This window comes from Oratosquilla oratoria, chromosome 8 (genome assembly GCF_046742065.1).
Source record: "Oratosquilla oratoria isolate Oo_2021 chromosome 8, ASM4674206v1, whole genome shotgun sequence".
NCBI lineage: Eukaryota > Metazoa > Arthropoda > Malacostraca > Stomatopoda > Squillidae > Oratosquilla > Oratosquilla oratoria.
The window spans coordinates 1-5,000 of NC_134784.1; the positions used below are offsets into that span (position 1 = coordinate 1).

Sequence of the window (5,000 nt, forward strand, 5' to 3'; positions counted from 1 at the left end):
AGAGAGAAGCACGGCGAGGTGGGAGACGAGTTGAGGGGGGAAAGGAGGGTGAAGAGGGGGAGAAGAGAGAGAGGAAGGGGGGGAGTAAGATCTAGCGAGTGGGAGAGAAGAAATGAGTAGGAGGAAGTGGAAGAAGACAGAGAGTAAGACATGGGAGAAGATAGGGGTGAGGGCTGAGAAGAGGGAGACGGGGGTGAGAGAGAAGATTGGAGAAGAATGGAGAAGAGAGTCCGAAGCACAGAGAAGGGGAGAGATCGCGTACGAAGAGGGAGAGAAGAAGAGGAGGCGCGTGGGGTAGCGGTGATGGAGAGGAAGAAGAGTGGAAGATGACGAAAGACGAGAGGGTCTAGAGGGGAAATCTATGTGGGGGGCTGGCAGAGCGGGAAGGGTCGGGTGGTAGTGGGACTGAAAGAGTGAGAGGGAGCATAGAAGGTAGGAGGAGTATGAGAGATAGAGAGGAGCAGGGTTCGGGGGTGCGGTGGGAGGAGATGAGGGGAGAAGGTGGGCAAGAGATAGGGAGAGAGGGGGGTAGGTTGGGAGTGCATTCGCCTGGGAGAGAGTTCTATATTTTGGTTGTATGTAAGTCGAGACCCTCTAGACGGCCACCTTGGCCGCGTGCCGCCGCGGGCTAGGACCAGTTCGGCCGCCGTGTGCCCCAAGGTAGGCGAGGGCAATCTAGGCTACCCCCGATCGCGGGGTCGCGTTAGACGAGCGTTACGTACTGCGGCGGCAAATGGCGCGAGGGGCGGCGCGGCGGTGTTTTGTGGGTTTGTTCACACAACACTGTCCTCACCCCACGAGCAAGGGAGCCAAATCTAATATAATTTTTTGTCAATAAGTTAAAATACCCGAGAAAAACGCAAATCCCGAAGTTCGCGTTAACGTTCGCAACTGATGGTCAGTGTGGCCATTCATTGATTCTGCCCGTAGCCCCCGGGTCTTTTCCCTGATGTTGTTCTCTTTTGTTGACAGGGTCTTTGCGCCGCGCATCCGCGTTTGTATTTATCTGCCGATGTGATTCATTGCTTTTTTGCCATGGGATTCGTTTGTTGTTTTTTTTGTGTGTTTGTTGGGAAGACAGAAGTTGTGAATATTGAGGAGGGTTTGAATATGGTTGTTGAAGGACCTGAAAATGTGTTTGGGGGAATTAATGAAAAAAAAATTACGGTGAACGGGGCTGTTTTGGGGGGAAAATTGAGGAAATTGCCCCACAAGCCAACATTTTTTTTGACATGTTATCTTTATTCTCTGTAATGGGGTGGCCAAGAAAACCAAATCTTAGGACACAGTTTGCTGTTTACTGTTCTTTATTTTTTTATTTTATGCGAAGGTATTATGGACAGCAACATAGTATATTAATATCTTGAATTATTTTGTTATTAAGGAGGTTTTTTTTTTTTTTATTTGGGTATAGTTATTTTTTTTTTTTTTTTTTTGCTGCGTTCTAAAGCCGAAAATTTGATAAATTGGTTGCTTTCCTGCCTTTGTGGTTTGTGTGATGCTTGTGCTATGTGCACTGTTGCTTTTGCAATACCTGCTGCCTATACTGTGTGCTGCTTGTGTGTGATGTCTATTTTTTTGCCCATACTCGCTGCTTGTGCTGCTTACTGCCTGATCTAGCTGCTCTTATGGTGTTGTGCTACTTGCTGTGCTGTCGCTGCTTTTACGGAAATAAATTGTTTGTTTTATTTTTTTTTGAGTTTTTTTGTGTTTAAGCCGAAATTGAATTGGTTTTGCTTGTGGTGACCGTTGTGGCTTATACAATTGGCTACTATCTCTTAACTTAACTCCCTATAGTCCGTCTGGCGGGTCCGGGACCCAGATTGATTTTTTTTTTGCGTGCTGGTGTGTGTGGCGTTCGTCGATCGTTGATGTTTCGTTTTGTGGTTTTGTAGTTTGTTAGGTCGGCACCTGTTACTGTTGCATCGCTGGTGTTGGTTGACGAGTCTTTTATGGCTCCCCCCTCGCCCCCCTCCCCCGCCCACGTCCCACCCCCCCCCGCCGTGTTTATCAACCTTGTCGGTCTCTTGTGTTTGTTGTTTTTCACTGTTTGGCGACTGCGTGTACTTGCTTTGTGTTCGTGGTGTTCCTGTGTTGTTTGCTTACATTCTGAGTCCTTTGGTGTGTGGTCTTTGTAGTTGTTCCACTGTGTGTGGTTTGTATGTTGTGTTGTTTGTGGTTTTGGGCGTAGTGATGTGTTCGTTATGGTCTTGTGTTTGCTAGTTTTATTGGTATGTTTGTAGGCTCCAGGTTGTTTGTCTTGTAGTGTCGGTTTGTGTTTTTTTATCGTTGTGTCTTGGCGCTTCGCGTGTTTGTGTTTTCGTTGTTGTGGCTGGCTGCGTGTGAACCAGGTTGTCCTTGTGTTGTCTTGCGTTCGCGTGGTTGGTTTTGGTTGTGTTGAGTGTTGTCTTTCGGTGTTCGTGAGATGTTTGTGTTTGCGTGTTTTGGTTGTTGTTTGTTATCGTGGGTTGTTTGTTTTGGTTTGTGACCAGATTTTGACTTAAAATTGCTAAAATCAATTATTGCTCGTGTGACCGCGCCTTAACAGCTTCGCCTTGTTCTTGGCTAAGTCTTAAATCACAAGGTTGTGCGGTCTCAAAGTCTTTGCCTTGTTTTTTGGCTAGGTCCAAAGTCTTGCAGCACACTTTGAGTTCTCCCTTTGGTGTATCAGGAGCAGGTGGTACTTTGTGGGATCTTTCTTTCCTCTTTTCTTTCCTTCTTTCTTTATTTCTGTTTTTCTTTCCTTTCTTCCGTCTTTCAGTTTTGCTTTCTTTTCTCCTTTCTTTCACCAACTTTCCTTCTTTCTATTATTTTCTATCCTTTCTATATTTCTGTCCTTTCTTTCTCTCATTTTCCTTTCTTTCCTCTTTTTTCTTTATATTCTTTCTTTATTTCTATATTTTTTTTCTTTCTGTCCTTCCCCTCTTTCATTTTTCTGTTACCTATGTGTTACTTACCTCGCTTGAATAGGTAATACGTTTTTCTATCCATAACAGTACTACGTTGTCTGAATCACAATGGCAAAAGCCGACAAGACTGTGAGAATAAACACCTTGTGAGATCGAAACCTTTATTAGTACTACGTTTCGCTTGTTACAGCTTTTTACCATGTCTGTACTTGAAAAAGCTGTAACAAGCGAAACGTAGTACTAATAAAGGTTTCTACTTCACGAACGTATGAAACATCTGAAAGTACAAAATAAATAAAATTAATTAATCACTTACAATCGTACCCGAACAAAATGACCATAAATGAGCACCGTGTACATGAGTGTGTACCTGTGTACGTATGTGTGTACGTACCTTATACATCCGCTCTCAAACATACACAGTATCGTTTGCTTCAAGATATATTTAGACCTTGGTTTGCATGGTTAACTAGATATCAGATAAGACTGATAACGTCTATCTATGGAACTCTATGCCCCTACTCCAAACAATAATAGACAAATTTTCTTCTTATCATCTTGAAGACATGTTACTAACACAAGATGAAATCAACTCCCACTATACATTAAATTTCAGCGGGTCACACACACAAAAAAAAAAAAAAAAAAGAAACTGGCTCAAATGGCAACAGCTGGAATGTTGCCATTTGAGTGGGCCTTTGATTTTCCTCATATCTGTTACAACCAAGTATACAAAATAAACATCATATGAATGAATTAAACAGGGTGGGACAAAGTTTCCATGCAAAACATAATCATTGTAATCACAACTCCAGATAATTAACAATAGTAGCAAAGTGTGTAAATTTCGGGAAGACAACAATGACACACCTGTCAAGTCTAACGTTTTTTGCCTAAGTCCTACGTAATTTCTCTGCTTTTCAAGTCTTCCGGCGTAAGTTTATCTTACGCTTTTTCTCCGCATGCGATGAGTTTTTAATGTGTTTGTTTTAAAATTTTGAAATAAATTTCCCTTTACAAGTATTTACAAGAAAATGTGAACTGTACTGTCGTCACGGTCAACTTGACGTCAAAATCTACTGCGAAAAAGCAACGGTTGTACTTTGGGCGATACCACCCTGAATAGGGACATGACAAAGAGTTTCACAATCGGATCACGAAGTCGGATGAAGGATGTGAATGTGCATTTTGCAAGGCATGCAGAGTACAACAAAAAGCACTGGTCTTTGTTGTATTATTGTTGTACACAAAGTAAACACATGACACTGTATGAGCACCACATAATAAAAAACAGTAGTTAAGAAGTAAACAGTACTGTTTTTCATTATGTAATGTCCATACTGTGTCATGTGTTTACGTTGTGTTTTCATTCTGCATTTGTTTTGAAACAAATAAATATTAAATGACAAAAAGTATGCTTTTCTTATTGTTTAATTGCCGTTTTATACACACTTATCAAGGTCTAAGTAAACAGGTCTAACCGCTGGAGCAGTTCTGCGCAGCTTCTGACGTCGTTTGGATGCGTCCATTTTCTCTTTGTGATACACTGAAGAAAACTGTGAAACGCCAAGGAAGACAGGAACTATAATATTTTATATATTATATATATATATATATTATATATCATATATATTATATATTCATATATATAGACAGGAACTATAATATTTTATATATATTTATATATATATATTTTATATAATATGTCAGAATATAACTAATCGAGTGGAGCGGTGCGAGCGAAGGCGACGTCATTTTCGTACGACGGACCAACTTCAACTGACAGCTATAGGACCCGCTAACCCCACTTTGAAACAGCCAGGTGACGTTCACGGTCTCGCTGCGCCAACTCCCTCGAAATTCTGGTCAGAAGTGGTTAGACCTTATATTCTTAGATCTTGACTTATGGTCTCTATAGCAAAATCTTATGGCAAGACACCATAGTAGCTTGACAGGTATGAGATAGACTTAACGGACATATGCAACGCTTGTTAAGATCCAGTATTTGTAAAGAAACTTAGGCTTCACTGTACCGGGAAAGTCAGTGGAGAAATATTTCCTAAGGTTAGTCCCCTCAGCTAAATAGAATAG

General features: G+C 41.5%; 1 protein-coding gene across 1 annotated transcript in view; it reads right to left on the minus strand.

Annotated features, from left to right (window-relative positions):
- Positions 1-4,348: 4,348 nt before the first annotated feature.
- The window catches only part of LOC143027532 (uncharacterized), an 81,599-nt gene continuing 80,947 nt past the window's right edge, over positions 4,349-5,000 (minus strand). Inside the window, exon 4 of the transcript XR_012966610.1 lies at positions 4,349-4,465. The gene's annotated coding sequence lies outside the window, so the exon portion shown is untranslated. The remainder of the gene's footprint in view (positions 4,466-5,000) is intronic.